At 41.1% G+C, this 13586-nt stretch overlaps 1 long non-coding RNA gene across 1 annotated transcript; it reads left to right on the top strand.

The window, feature by feature from the left end:
- Nucleotides 1–205: 205 nt before the first annotated feature.
- Nucleotides 206–12563, top strand: LOC121537555. Its single transcript, XR_005995100.2, has 5 exons — nucleotides 206–245; nucleotides 9948–9987; nucleotides 10215–10316; nucleotides 12072–12174; nucleotides 12326–12563. It is a non-coding gene; the product is annotated as an uncharacterized LOC121537555 (long non-coding RNA).
- The last annotated feature ends 1023 nt before the right edge of the window (nucleotides 12564–13586 follow it).

Below are 13586 nucleotides of genomic sequence, written 5' to 3'. Positions count from 1 at the left end.
TTCATACATTGTTGTGCCCCTGGCCTGAGAGGATGGAAGTTCAACATGTTGCTAGATGTAGAAGGCTAACGTTAACTAGCTAACATTGCCCATGAATGGAAGTTAGGCTAGCGAGCAAGCATTTTAGCCAGGTAGCCTAGCCTAGGACAACAAAAAATAAAAGCATGTGCTGTACGACAGAGTCATAGACCGTTTCGTCAACATGAAAGAGAGGAGGATGGCATTGGCGTTTCTCTACAAGTAGGGTGAGTCAACATGTTTTTCTACTTGCACGAACACACGCTCACACAAAGCAACCATGGACAGCCACATCATATTTAGCTTACGTTGATTGGACTAAATTGTTTTTTGTATCTTTTAGTTGTCACTGTATTAGACTAAGCAGAGGTGATTTGATGTTGAAATAGTGGAGGCAGCTCCTGTTTTCTTTGCGAATTGCGGTATCTCTCTGTGGTTCTAAATCAATAGTTGTTTAGTGGTCCGAAAATGTTAAATGAAACATTAGCCCTTTCAAAGTTCTTGAAATGTTCCGTATTGACTGACCTTCATGTCTTAAAGTAATGGACTGTTTCTCGTTGCTTATGAGCTGTTCTTTTTTTTTTTTTTTTTTTTGGGGGTGGATCAGCTTAATATTGCAGATAGATTGTATCTTCTATCAATGTAATTGTCTGCATCACTTCCAATCCCCCATGTTTTTTTTATTTTTTATATATATATTCCCCTTTATTACTTTTCAACCCCACCATCCTTTCCCTACTTGGAGTAAATTAGTGAACAACAACGCCCAGGCCTCTACTTCCGGTCTATACTTACTATCTACACCTTATGGACAGAGTTAATTTTACAATAATTCTATATATATATATATATATATATACATCTATTTATTTTTTTGCTCCTGAACCTCTTCTACTCTCAACCTCTCCGATCATTTTCATGATGTCCATCCGGTTTGCTTCTAAATGCCATATCTTTCTAACTGTGCTCTTTCCCAAAAGCTCCCAACATACAACCTATATACTTATTATGGACACAGTATGCTTACATTATTAGCTATCTTTGTTATTATTTGTTGTTATTTGTTATTAGTCCCATCCTTCAACTCTATTCAATACCTCCCATCTATCTCTTAACACCATCCATATAGGATTTCTATTTGCCATACAGTGGGGAAAAAAAGTATTTAGTCAGCCACCAATTGTGCAAGTTCTCCCACTTAAAAAGATGAGAGGCCTGTAATATTCATCATAGGTACACGTCAACTATGACAGACAAATTGAGAAAAAAAATTCCAGAAAATTACATTGTAGGATTTTTAATGAATTTATTTGCAAATTATGGTGGAAAATAAGTATTTGGTCACCTACAAACAAGCAAGATTTCTGGCTCTCACAGACCTGTAACTTCTTCTTTAAGAGGCTCCTTTGTCCTCAACTCGTTACCTGTATTAATGGCAACTGTTTGAACTTGTTATCAGTATAAAAGACACCTGTTCACAACCTCAAACAGTCACACTCCAAACTCCACTATGGCCAAGACCAAAGAGCTGTCAAAGGACACCAGAAACAAAATTGTAGACCTGCACCAGGCTGGGAAGACTGAATCTGCAATAGGTAAGCAGCTTGGTTTGAAGAAATCAACTGTGGGAGCAATTATTAGGAAATGGAAGACATACAAGACCACTGATAATCTCCCTCGATCTGGGGCTCCACGCAAGATCTCACCCCGTGGGGTCAAAATGATCACAAGAACGGTGAGCAAAAATCCCAGAACCACACGGGGGACCTAGTGAATGACCTGCAGAGAGCTGGGACCAAAGTAACAAAGCCTACCATCAGTAACACACTACGCCACCAGGGACTCAAATCCTGCAGTGCTAGACGTGTCCCCCTGCTTAAGCCAGTACATGTCCAGGCCTGTCTGAAGTTTGCTAGAGTGCATTTGGATGATCCAGAAGAGGATTGGGAGAATGTCATATGGTCAGATGAAACCAAAATATAACTTTTTGGTAAAAACTCAACTCGTCGTGTTTGGAGGACAAAGAATGCTGAGTTGCATCCAAAGAACACAATACCTACTGTGAAGCATGGGAGTGGAAACATCATGCTTTCGGGCTGTTTTTCTGCAAAGGGACCAGGACGACTGATCCGTGTAAAGAAAATAATGAATGGGGCCATGTATCGTGAGATTTTGAGTGAAAACCTCATTCCATCAGCAAGGGCATTGAAGATGAAACGTGGCTGGGGCTTTCAGCATGACAATGATCCCAAACACACCGCCCATGCAACGAAGGAGTGGCTTCGTAAGAAGCATTTCAAGGTCCTGGAGTGGCCTAGCCAGTCTCCAGATCTCAACCCCATAGAAAATCTTTGGAGGGAGTTGAAAGTCAGTGTTGCCCAGCCACAGCCCCAAAACATCACTGCTCTAGAGGAGATCTGCATGGAGGAATGGGCCAAAATACCAGCAACAGTGTGTGAAAACCTCGTGAAGACTTACAGAAAATGTTTGACCTGTGTAATTGCCAACAAAGGGTATATAACAAAGTATTGAGAAACTTTTGGTATTGACCAAATACTTATTTTCCACCATAATTTGCAAATAAATTCATTAAAAATCCTACAATGTGATTTTCTGGATTTTTTTTCCTGATTTTGTCTGTCATAGTTGACGTGTACCTATGATGAAAATTACAGGCCTCTCTCATCTTTTTAAGTGGGAGAACTTGCACAATTGGTGGCTGACTAAATACTTTTTTTCCCCACTGTATATATTTCAACCGTACTGTGATGTTTTACAAAAGTTCTGAACCTTTCTATTCTCATTGCTTCTACAGATTGTGAATTAAAAATAAACATTTTTGCTAAAAGTATTATTATATTATTGATTGATTGACTATGACTTTTCAGATCACCCAGTTTATTTTTATTTTATTTCACCTTTATTTAACCAGGTAAGCCAGTTGAGAACAGGTTCTCATTTACAACTGCGACCTGGCCAAGATAAAGCAAAGTAGTGCAATAAAAACAACACAGAGTTACATATGGGGTAAAAAAAAAACATAAAGTCAGAAATACAACAGAAAATATATATACAGTGTGTGCAAATGTAGCAAGTTATGGAGGTAAGGCAATAAATAGGCTATAGTGCAGAATAATTACAATAGTATTAACACTGGAATGCTAGATGTGCAAGAGATTATGTGCAAATAGAGATACTGGGGTGCAAAAGAGCAAATTAAATAACAATATAGGGATGAGGTAGTTGGGTGGGCTAATTTCAGATGGGCTGTGTACAGGTGCAGTGATCGGTAAGGTGCTCTGACAACTGATGCTTAAAGTTATTGGGGGAGATGAGAGTCTCCAGCTTCAGAGATTTTTGCAATTCGTTCCAGTCATTGGCAGCAGAGAACTGGAAGGAATGGCGGCCAAAGGAGGTGTTGGCTTTGGGAATGACCAGTGAGATATACCTGCTGGAGCGCAGACTGCGGGTGGGTGCTGCTATAGTGACCAATGAGCTAAGATAAGGCGGGGATTTGCCTAGCAGTGATTTATAGATGGCCTGGAGCCAGTGGGTTTGACGACGAACATGTAGTGAGGACCAGCCAACAAGAGCGTACAGGTCACAGTGGTGGGTAGTGTATGGGGCTTTGGAGACAAAACGGATGGCACTGTGATAGACTACATCCAATTTGCTGAGTAGAGTGTTGGAGGCTATTTTGTAAATGACATCGCCGAAGTCAAGGATCGGTAGGATAGTCAGTTTTACGAGGGCATGTTTGGCAGCATGAGTGAAGGAGGCTTTGTTGCGAAATAGGAAGCCGATTCTAGATTTAACTTTGGATTGGAGATTCTTTATGTGAGTCTGGAAGTTGAGTTTACAGTCTAACCAGACACCTAGATATTTGTAGTTGTCCACATACTCTAGGTCAGACCCGTCAGAGTGGTGATTCTAGTCGGGTGGGCGTGTGCTAGCAGCGTTCGATTGAAAAGCATGCATTTAGTTTTACTAGTGTTTAAGAGCAGTTGAAGGCTACTGAAGGATTGTTGTATGGCATTGAAGCTCGTTTGGAGGTTTGTTAACACAGTGTCCAATGAAGGGCCAGATGTATACAAAATGGTGTCGTCTGCGTAGAGGTGGAGAGTCACCAGCAGCAAGAGCGAAATCATTGATATACACGGAGAAAAGTGTCGGCCCAAGAATTGAACCCTGTGGCACCCCCATAGAGACTGCCATAGGTCCAGACAACAGGCCCTCTGATTTGACACACTGAACTCTATCTGAGAAGTAGTTGGTGAACCAGGCGAGGCAGTCATTTGAGAAACCAAGGCTATTTAGTCTGCCAATAAGAATGCGGTGGTTGACAGAGTCGAAAGCCTTGGCCAGGTCGATGAAGACGGCTGCACAGTACTGTCTATTATCAATCGCGGTTATAATATCGTTTAGGACCTTGAGCGTGGCTGAAGTGCACCCGTGACCAGCTCGGAAACCGGATTGCATAGCGGAGAAGGTACGGTGGTATTCGAAATGGTCGATGATCTGTTTGTTAACTTGGCTTTCGAATACTTTCGAAAGGCAGGGCAGGATGGATATAGGTCTGTAGCAGTTTGGATCTAGAGTGTCACAGTAATGCTATCTGCAAGGTTAGTTCCAGGTAAATATTGCAATCCTTTAGCCATTCCTGGACCTGTGTCCAAAAACAAGCTACAAATGGACAGAACCAAAACAAATGATCTAATGATTCTATCTCTTCACAGCAAAATCTGCAGAGCTGGGAAGATTGTATCCCCCATATAAATAACATTCTATTGGTAGCAAGAATTTTATATAATAATTTAAATTGAAAGATTCTAATTTTTGAATCCGGTGTCGTTTTGCGTGTCAGTTCATAAACACTATGCCATGGGATCGGTACGTCAAAGATCTCTTCCCAACTATTTTGCAATCTATATGGGACGGCTGTCAATCCTTTGGTCCTTAAGTGAAACTGATATACTTTTTTATTTATCACAGTTTTCCTTAACCAATTATGTTCTTTAATGCAAGGCCGACAGACAAGTTCCTTACTCTCTCCCCCTTCAACTTTCCTCTTCCACTTTTGCGGTAAGGCTGCAATTATTTGGTTGTAATTTTGGATAGAGCAGACATTTCCATATGTTTTTGTTAGCTGCATGTGCGACATAACTCCACCAGTCCTACCGATGATATCATTTACGAAGATTATACCTTTTTTAAACATTCTGTCAGAAAATAAAGGTTTTTTGTCAATTAGTATATTTGAATTTAACCACAATATTTGTTGCATTATTTGTTCTGTCGTTTCTGGAGGATTAAATTGAAATTGCAACCAACTTTCTATGGCTTGTTTTAGAAATAGTGACATTTGGGAGATTATTTCCTTTTCAAATAACTGAAAGTGAGAGGTTGTAATCTGAATAAAGGGAAAAAGGTCTTTCTTGAACAGTGGGTGAGACAATCTTACTAATTTGCTTGAGAACCAGTTCGGATTTAAGTATAACTTTTGGATGACTGAAGATTTTAGTGATAGGTCTAATGCTTTAATATTTAATAATTTCTGTCCTCCGAATTCATATTCATTATATAAATATGCTCTTTTAATTTTGTCTGGCTTGCCGTTCCAAATAAAATTGAATATTTTTTTCTCATATAATTTAAAAAACTGTTTGCTAGGCGTAGGCAAGACCATAAGCAAATAGGTAAACTGGGATAATACTAAAGAGTTAATCAGGGTGATTTTTCCACAAATTGACAGGTATTTTCCTTTCCATGGTAGTAAGATCTTATCTATTTTTGCTAACTTTCTATTAAAATGTATTGAAGTGAGATCATTTATTTCCTTTGGGATATGTATTCCGAGTATATCCACATCACCATCAGACCATTTTATTGGTAAACTACATGGTAATGTAAAAATTGTATTTTTTAGTGATCCAATACGTAATATAGTACATTTGTCATAATTTGGTTTTAATCCAGAGAGGTTAGAAAATGTATCTAGATCCTCTATGAGCTGTTCTTGCCATAATATGGACTTGGTCTTTTACCAAATAGGGCTATCTTCTGAATCTCAAATATTTTGATTTAACACTTTTTGGTTACTACATGATTCCATGTTATTTTATAGTGTTTGTCTTCACTATTATTCTACAATGTAAAAATAAAGAAACTCTTGAATGAGTAGGTTTGTCCAAACTTTTGACTGGTAGGATATATATACACACATACAGTGCCTTCGGAAAGTATTCAGACCCCTTGACTTTTTCCACATTGTTAGGTTACAGCCCTACTCTAAAATTGATGAAATTGTTCCCCCCCCACACACAATCTACATACACTACCCAATAATGACCAAGCAAAAACAGGTTTAGAGATTTTTGCTAATTTATTAATAATGTAAAACTGAAAATACATTTACATAAGTATTCAGACTCAGTACTTTGTTGAAAAACCTTTGGCAGCGTTTACAGCCTGGAGTCTTCTTGGGTATGACGCTACAATCTTGGCACACCTGTATTTGGGTAGTTTCTCCCATTCATCTCTACAGATCCACTCAAGCTCTGTCAGGTTGGATGGGGAGCATTGCTGCACAGCTATTTTCAGGTCTCTCCAGAGATGTTCGATCAGGTTCAAGTCCGGGCTCTGGCTGGGTCACTCAAGGACATTCAGAGACTTGTCCCGAAGCCACTCCTGCATTGTCTTGGCTGTGTGCTTAGGGTCGTTGTCCTGTTGGAAGGTGAACCTTCACCCCAGTCTGAGGTCTTGAGCACTCTGGAGCAGGTTTTCATCAAGGACCTCTCTGTACTTTGCTCTGTTCATCTAGTTCCTCGACCCTGACTAGTCTCCCAGTCTCTGCCGCTGAAAAACATCCCCACAGCATGATGCTGCCACCACTATGCTTCACCGCAGGGATGGTGCCAGGTTTCCTCCAGACGTGACGCTTGGCATTCAGGCCAAAGAGTTCAATCTTGGTTTAGTCAGATCAGATAATCTTGTTTCTCATGGTCTGAGAGTCTTTAGGTGCCTTTTGGCAAACTCCAAGCGGGCTGTCATGTGCCTTTTACTGAAGAGTGGCCTCCATCTGGCCACTCTACCATAAAGGCCTGATTGGTGGAGTGCTGCAGAGATGGCTGTCCTTCTGGAGGGTTCTCCTGTCTCCACAGAAGAACTCTAGAGCTCTGTCAGGTGACCTTTGGGTTCTTGGTCACCTCCCTGACCAAGGCCCTTCGCCCCCGATTACTCAGTTTGGCCGGGCGGCCAGCTCTAGGAAGAGGCTTGCTGGTTCCAAACTTCTTCCATTTAAGAATGATGGAGGCCACTGTGTTCTTGGGGACCTTCAATTCTGCAGACATTTTTTGGTACCCTTTCCCTGATCTGTGCCTCGACACAATCCTGTCTCTGAGCTCAACGTACAATTTCTTCGACCTCCTGGCTTGGTTTTTGCTCTGACATGCACTGTCAACTGTGGGACCTTATATAGACAGGTGTGTGCCTTTCCAAATCATGTCCAATCAATTGAATTTACCACAGGTGGACTCCAATCAAGTTGTAGAAACATCTCAAGGATGATCAATGGAAACAGGATGCACCTGAGCTCAATTTTGAGTCCAAAACAAAGGCAATACTTGTGTAATTAAGGTATTTCTGTTTTGAAAAAATTACAAATTAGCAACATTTTCTAAAAACCTGTTCACTTTGTCATTATGGGGTATTGTGTGTAGATTTAGTTTGTTTAATCCATTTTAGAATAAGGCTGTAATGTAAAAAATGTGGAAAAAGTCAAGGGGTCTGAATACTTTCTGAATGTGCTGTGTGTGTACTTTTGACTGGTACTGTGGGTATATGTGTGTATATCTCATTCTATTGAAAAATAATTCAAAGTATGCCTACGTTCACCATCTTAGATAGCTAGGTAACTAGTAGCAAACTAGTGTTGCTTTATAAAAGCCAAAGAAAGCTAAACTTGTTTTTATGAATTTTTCATGTATTTAAATGGCTAGACAAATAGACGGCTAATGTAGCCATCTAGCCAGACTAATGTTGCTAACTAGCTAACCATGAGCTAGTTAGCTAGAAAACAGGGTAGTGTGTAAATGTCTTGGCCAAGACAGTTAACATTTTTTTTTTTTACCAATTTATGATTTACTAAATTTAGCCTTCATTCAGCAGTCGGCAATCTCGTCCAGATCATCATGGCCCTGGTGAGTGACGTGAAGCTTGAGACAGGCATTTGTAGTTCTGTATGATAGCCACATTAGCAGCTAATTAGCATTTAATTTTGGGGGATAAATACAGGCAAATAAATTATCAAAATGTCACGCCAGGATAAGCCTACACAAAATACAGCCCTTATTTGAAGTGTTTCTAAAATCCCTTATGGGGAAATTGTATGGTGAAAAACTATTGGATCCATTTCTGTGTTTGACTGCTAGGTTTTATGGGTATTATGACTCATACTGTGGTACTGTCCTCCTAAACTATGTCTAATCCATTACATTTAGGGGCCGTAACCATTGATAGTAAAGGCTGTAACACACCTCGCCTATGACCTCATCAGCAATGCTACACTTGAAAACAGGTTTATATTTGGAGGTGCTGTACTTTGCTTAACTTGACAAGCAGTTATGATAGTTGAACTGAGACTCAATATATAGACATTTTGCTGTTGTGCACCTCAGTCAATTGTGTAGTTGTCTTCCAAATGTTGTTTTGTTCTGCACAGTATCCCATCTATCACTGAAGACCTTGTATGCCTCCAGTAAGTTCAGCACCAGTTAAAGATGGCTTGATAATCAACATGGAGTCCATCTTACCCTGTATGTATTGTATGCCATTTTTACCCTGCCCTTTCTGAATAATGAAGAGTGCTTTTGAGTACCTGTCTTCATGTGGTCAACATGGCAGGTTGTTTTGTTTTCTCTCCTGTGGTTGTGGTTTCAACTTTGATGTAGATGTCTCCGACTTCCTGTTATACAGTGCCTCCAATTTTTTTAATGGACTGGATCTTTATATTTACCACTTGTTTCAGACCTTCTTGTTGAGTATCTACCATGTTTATAGGAGTGGTTAAAACATGCTGATAATGGTCCTCTGAGTACATAAAAAAAGGTTTGGTATACCTCAACTGGTATGTCATCCAGCCCTGGAGTTTTCCTGGATTTAAAGGCTTTCATTGCATCAAGAAGTTCCTTGTATTTTGACCTTCACATGGGTCTTTCTGTACAGCTGTTAATTTTACATGATTAATAGAAAAGAAAATCCTTACAATTAACTTCAGTTAGTGGAGATGGAGGAGACTGAAATGAACACATATGCTAAAAGTACTTTGCTTCCTCTTTCAAAGTATAGTTTGGTTCATCGTGGGTGACTGTCATTTGTAACAAGTTTCAGTAAATTATTTTAGCTTTTCCTCTAACTTATTCTGTGCCTCTATGGTACTGTTTTTTATTGCTATCTGTATTGTTAGGCCCTCAATTTCCTTTGTTAATTTGAACTATTTTGACCAAAATTTCTTTTGTTTTAAAGATTAGTATTGAGGAACATTTAAAAGTGTCCCATACAATAAGGGAAGCTAGGCGTTCTTGATCAAGTTTGTTTGTGGGTGAGGGGTGGGTAGCCTACTTCAATTAACTACTTGACCTGTATCTACCAGAGCTAGCTGTATTATTTTGGTATGGCTTTTTGAGAGGTTTCAGAGATGGACTGATTAGCATCCTCTCGAGTCAGTGTGCTTACTTTACTGCGGAAAGACATTGATATGTTTGTTACCCTCTGAACAGCAGATCACTAGTATAGCTAGAAACCTTATTTAGTCCTACCTGCTATGGTGGGCTTTAAATTAATTGGTATTCACACGTTTGTTTTTGAGGTAGAATTACTGTCATGTTATTGATGCCAAATTGCTAACCTTATTTTCACTTTGTCTATTCCAGAACCAATGGTTGTGCCTGAGTCTTATCACCTCTCAACTAGGTAAGCTGTTTCAACCTGGAACAATATTCTCCTGCTTTGGTCTGTTTTGTAATTACAGGAAGTCCTGAAGGACAGGAGTTTGAAGGGTTTTGTCCCAGCCCAGCTATAACACCTAATTTAATTAATCCTGTCGATTAGGCTATGATTTGTAATCAGGTATGAGCTGGGGGGGTGGTGTTCGTTTCGATGGTATTGATATACTTTATAACGTATGCTTCACTCTCAAGTTGAAGTTGAACAAGGCGGCGGCTGCTAAGAAGAAGGGAGCATCTGTGGAACAGAAGACTGCAGCCAAGGCAGCACTGGTCCACACCTGCCCTGTCTGTCGGGTGAGTAAAATTGGTTGGTACTATACAGTACAGTGGCTTGCGAAAGTATTCACCCCCCTTGGCATTTTTCCTATTTTATTGCCTTACAACCTGGAATTAAAATGGATTTTTGGGGGGTTTGTATCATTTGATTTACACAACATGCCTACCACTTTGAAGATGCAAAATATTTTTCGGGGTGTAACAAACTTGAGCGTGCATAACTATTATACTTTGTAGAGGCACCTTTTGCAGAAATTACAGTTGCAAGTCTCTTGTGGTATGTCTCTATAAGATTGGCACATCTCGCCACTGGGATTTTTGCCCATTCTTCAAGGCAAAACTGCTCCAGCTCCTTCAAGTTGGATGGGTTCCGCTGGTATACAGCAATCTTTAAGGAGTACCACAGATTCTCAATTGGATTGAGGTCTGGGCTTTGACTAGGCCATTCCAAGACATGTAAATGTTTCCCCTTAAACCACTCAAGTGTTGCTTTAGCAGTATGCTTAGGGTCATTGCCCTGCTGGAAGGTGAACCTCCGTCCCAGTCTCAAAACAGGTTTCCCTCAAGAATTTCCCTGTATTTACCGGCATCCATCATTCCTTCAATTTTGACCAGTTTCCCACCCAGTCCCTGCCGATGAAAAACATCCCCACAGCATGATGCTGCCGCCACCATGCTTCAATGTGGGGATGGTGTTCTCAGGGTGATGAGAGGCGTTGGGTTTGCGCCAGACATAGCGCTTTCCTTGATGGCCAAAAAGCTCAATTTTAGTCTCATCTGACCAGAGTACCTTCTTCCATATGTTTGGGGAGTCTCCCACGTGCCTTTTGGCGAACACCAAACGTGTTTGCTTATTTTTTTTCTTTAAGCAATGGCTTTTTTCTGGCCACTCTTCCGTAAAGCCCAGCTCTGTGGAGTGTATGGCTTAAAGTGGTCCTATGGAAAGATACTCCAATCTCCGCTGTGGAGCTTTGCATCTCCTTCAGGGTTATCTTTGGTCTCTTTGTTGCCAGTCGGATTAATGCCCTCCTTGCCTGGTCCGTGAGTTTTGGTGGGCGGCCCTCTCTTGGCAGGATTGTTGTGGTGCCATATTCTTTCTATTTTTTTATAATGGATTTAATGGTGCTCCGTGGGATGTTCAAAGTTTGATATTTTTTTATAACCCAACCCTGATCTGTACTTCTCCACAACTTTGTCCCTGACCTGTTTGGAGAGCTCCTTGGTCTTCATGATGCCGCTTGCTTGGTGGTGCCCCTTGCTTAGTGGTTTCGCAGACTCTGGGGCCTTTCAGAAGAGGTGTATATATACTGAGATCATGTGACACTTAGATTGCGCACAGGTGGACTTTATTTAACTAATTATGTGACTTCTGAAGGTAATTGGTTGCACCAGATCTTATTTAGGGGCTTCATAGCAAAGGGGGTGAATACATATGCACACAACACTTTTCTGTTAATTATTTTTTAGAATTCTTTGAAACAAGTTTTTTCACTTCACCAATTTGGACTATTTTGTGTGTGTCCATTACATGAGATCCAAGTAAAAATCAATTTTAATTCCAGGTTGTAATGCAACAAAATATGAAAAACGCCAAGGGGGATGAATACTTTTGCAAGGCACTGTATGTGCCTTTAGGCACCTCTCCTTGTGTGGGCAATTGTTCCATGTGTGGGCTATTGTACTGGCCTATGTGGTACAGTCTTTCATATGTGTAGTAGTTTGTTGCATCGTATTGCTTAGTTTATCATTTGTCAACTTTGAATTCAATCTAAGCCACAGTTTGTTACCTTCCTGCACTTTGAGAGCAAGCATCCCAAGTCTCCAATGGTCCCAGTACTGGTTGATGTGCACACACAATCATAGACCTATAACTGGGGTAAGATTCTTCTATCATTCACACACAGTAGACATAGTGTAAACCACCATGTTGTCAACAAAATGCTGTTCTCAATGCTTAAGTTGTATTGTGTATGGCTCAATTTGTGGAAATGTTATGATCACTCAGTCTTTAATGTTGTGATTGACAGACACACGATAACCACGGTTTGAATGCTGCAACGGAGACTGAATGACGTTGAGGGACACGCTATGAACCCGAGTATGATTGGACATGGGCCAGATATGTGACAATTACCTAAAAGGGGTGCAGAAGCACACTAGCACCCCATTTTATGTTTATTCCATGGCCAACCATGCCTCCTAGCTAATACAGTTGAAGTCAGAAGTTTACATACACCTTAGCCAAATACATTTAAACTCAGTTTTTCACAATTCCTGACATTTAATCCTAGTAAAAAGTCCCTGTCTTAGGTCAGTTAGGATCACCACTTTATTTTAAGAATGTGAAATGTCAGAATAATAGTAGAGAGAATGATTTATTTCAGCTTTTATTTCTTTCATTACATTTTACATTTACATCATTTACATTTACATTTTAGTCATTTAGCAGACGCTCTTAACCAGAGCGACTTACAGGAGCAATTAGGGTTAAGTGCCTTGCTCAGGGGCACATTAACGTCATTTAGCAGACGCTCTTAGCCAGAGCGACTCACAAATTGGTGCGTTCACCCTATAGCCAGTGGGATAACCACTTTACAATTTGGGGGGGGTTAGAAGGAATACTTTATCCTATCCCAGGTATTCCTTAAAGAGGTGGGGTTTCAAATGTCTCCGGAAGGTGGTGAGTGACTCCGCTGTCCTGGCGTCGTGAGGGGAGCTTGTTCCACCATTGGGGTGCCAGAGCAGCGAACAGTTTTGACTGGGCTGAGCGGGAGCTATGCTTCCGCAGAGGAAGGGAGCCAGCAGGCCAGAGGTGGATGAACGCAATGTCCTCGTTTGGGTGTAGGGACTGATCAGAGCCTGAAGGTACAGAGGTGCCGTTCCCCTCACTGCTCCATAGGCAAGCACCATGGTCTTGTAGCGGATGCGAGCTTCAACTGGAAGCCAGTGGAGTGTGCGGAGGAGGGGGTGACGTGAGAGAACTTGGGAAGGTTGAACACCAGACGGGCTGCGGCATTCTGGATGAGTTGTAGGGGTTTAATGGCACAGGCAGGGAGCCCAGCCAACAGCGAGTTGCAGTAGTCCAGACGGGAGATGACAAGTGCCTGGACCAGGACCTGCGCCGCTTCCTGTGTAAGGCAGGGTCGCACTCTCCGAATGTTGTAGAGCATGAACCTGCAGGAGCGGGTCACCGCCTTGATGTTGGCGGAGAACGACAGGGTGTTGTCCAGGGTCACGCCTAGGCTCTTCGCACTCTGGGAGGAGGACACAGCGGAGTTGTCAACCGTG

Source organism: Coregonus clupeaformis, chromosome 24 (genome assembly GCF_020615455.1).
Source record: "Coregonus clupeaformis isolate EN_2021a chromosome 24, ASM2061545v1, whole genome shotgun sequence".
NCBI lineage: Eukaryota > Metazoa > Chordata > Actinopteri > Salmoniformes > Salmonidae > Coregonus > Coregonus clupeaformis.
Note: the sequence above shows the minus strand (reverse complement) of the source record. Positions and strands in the feature narration are given on the sequence as shown.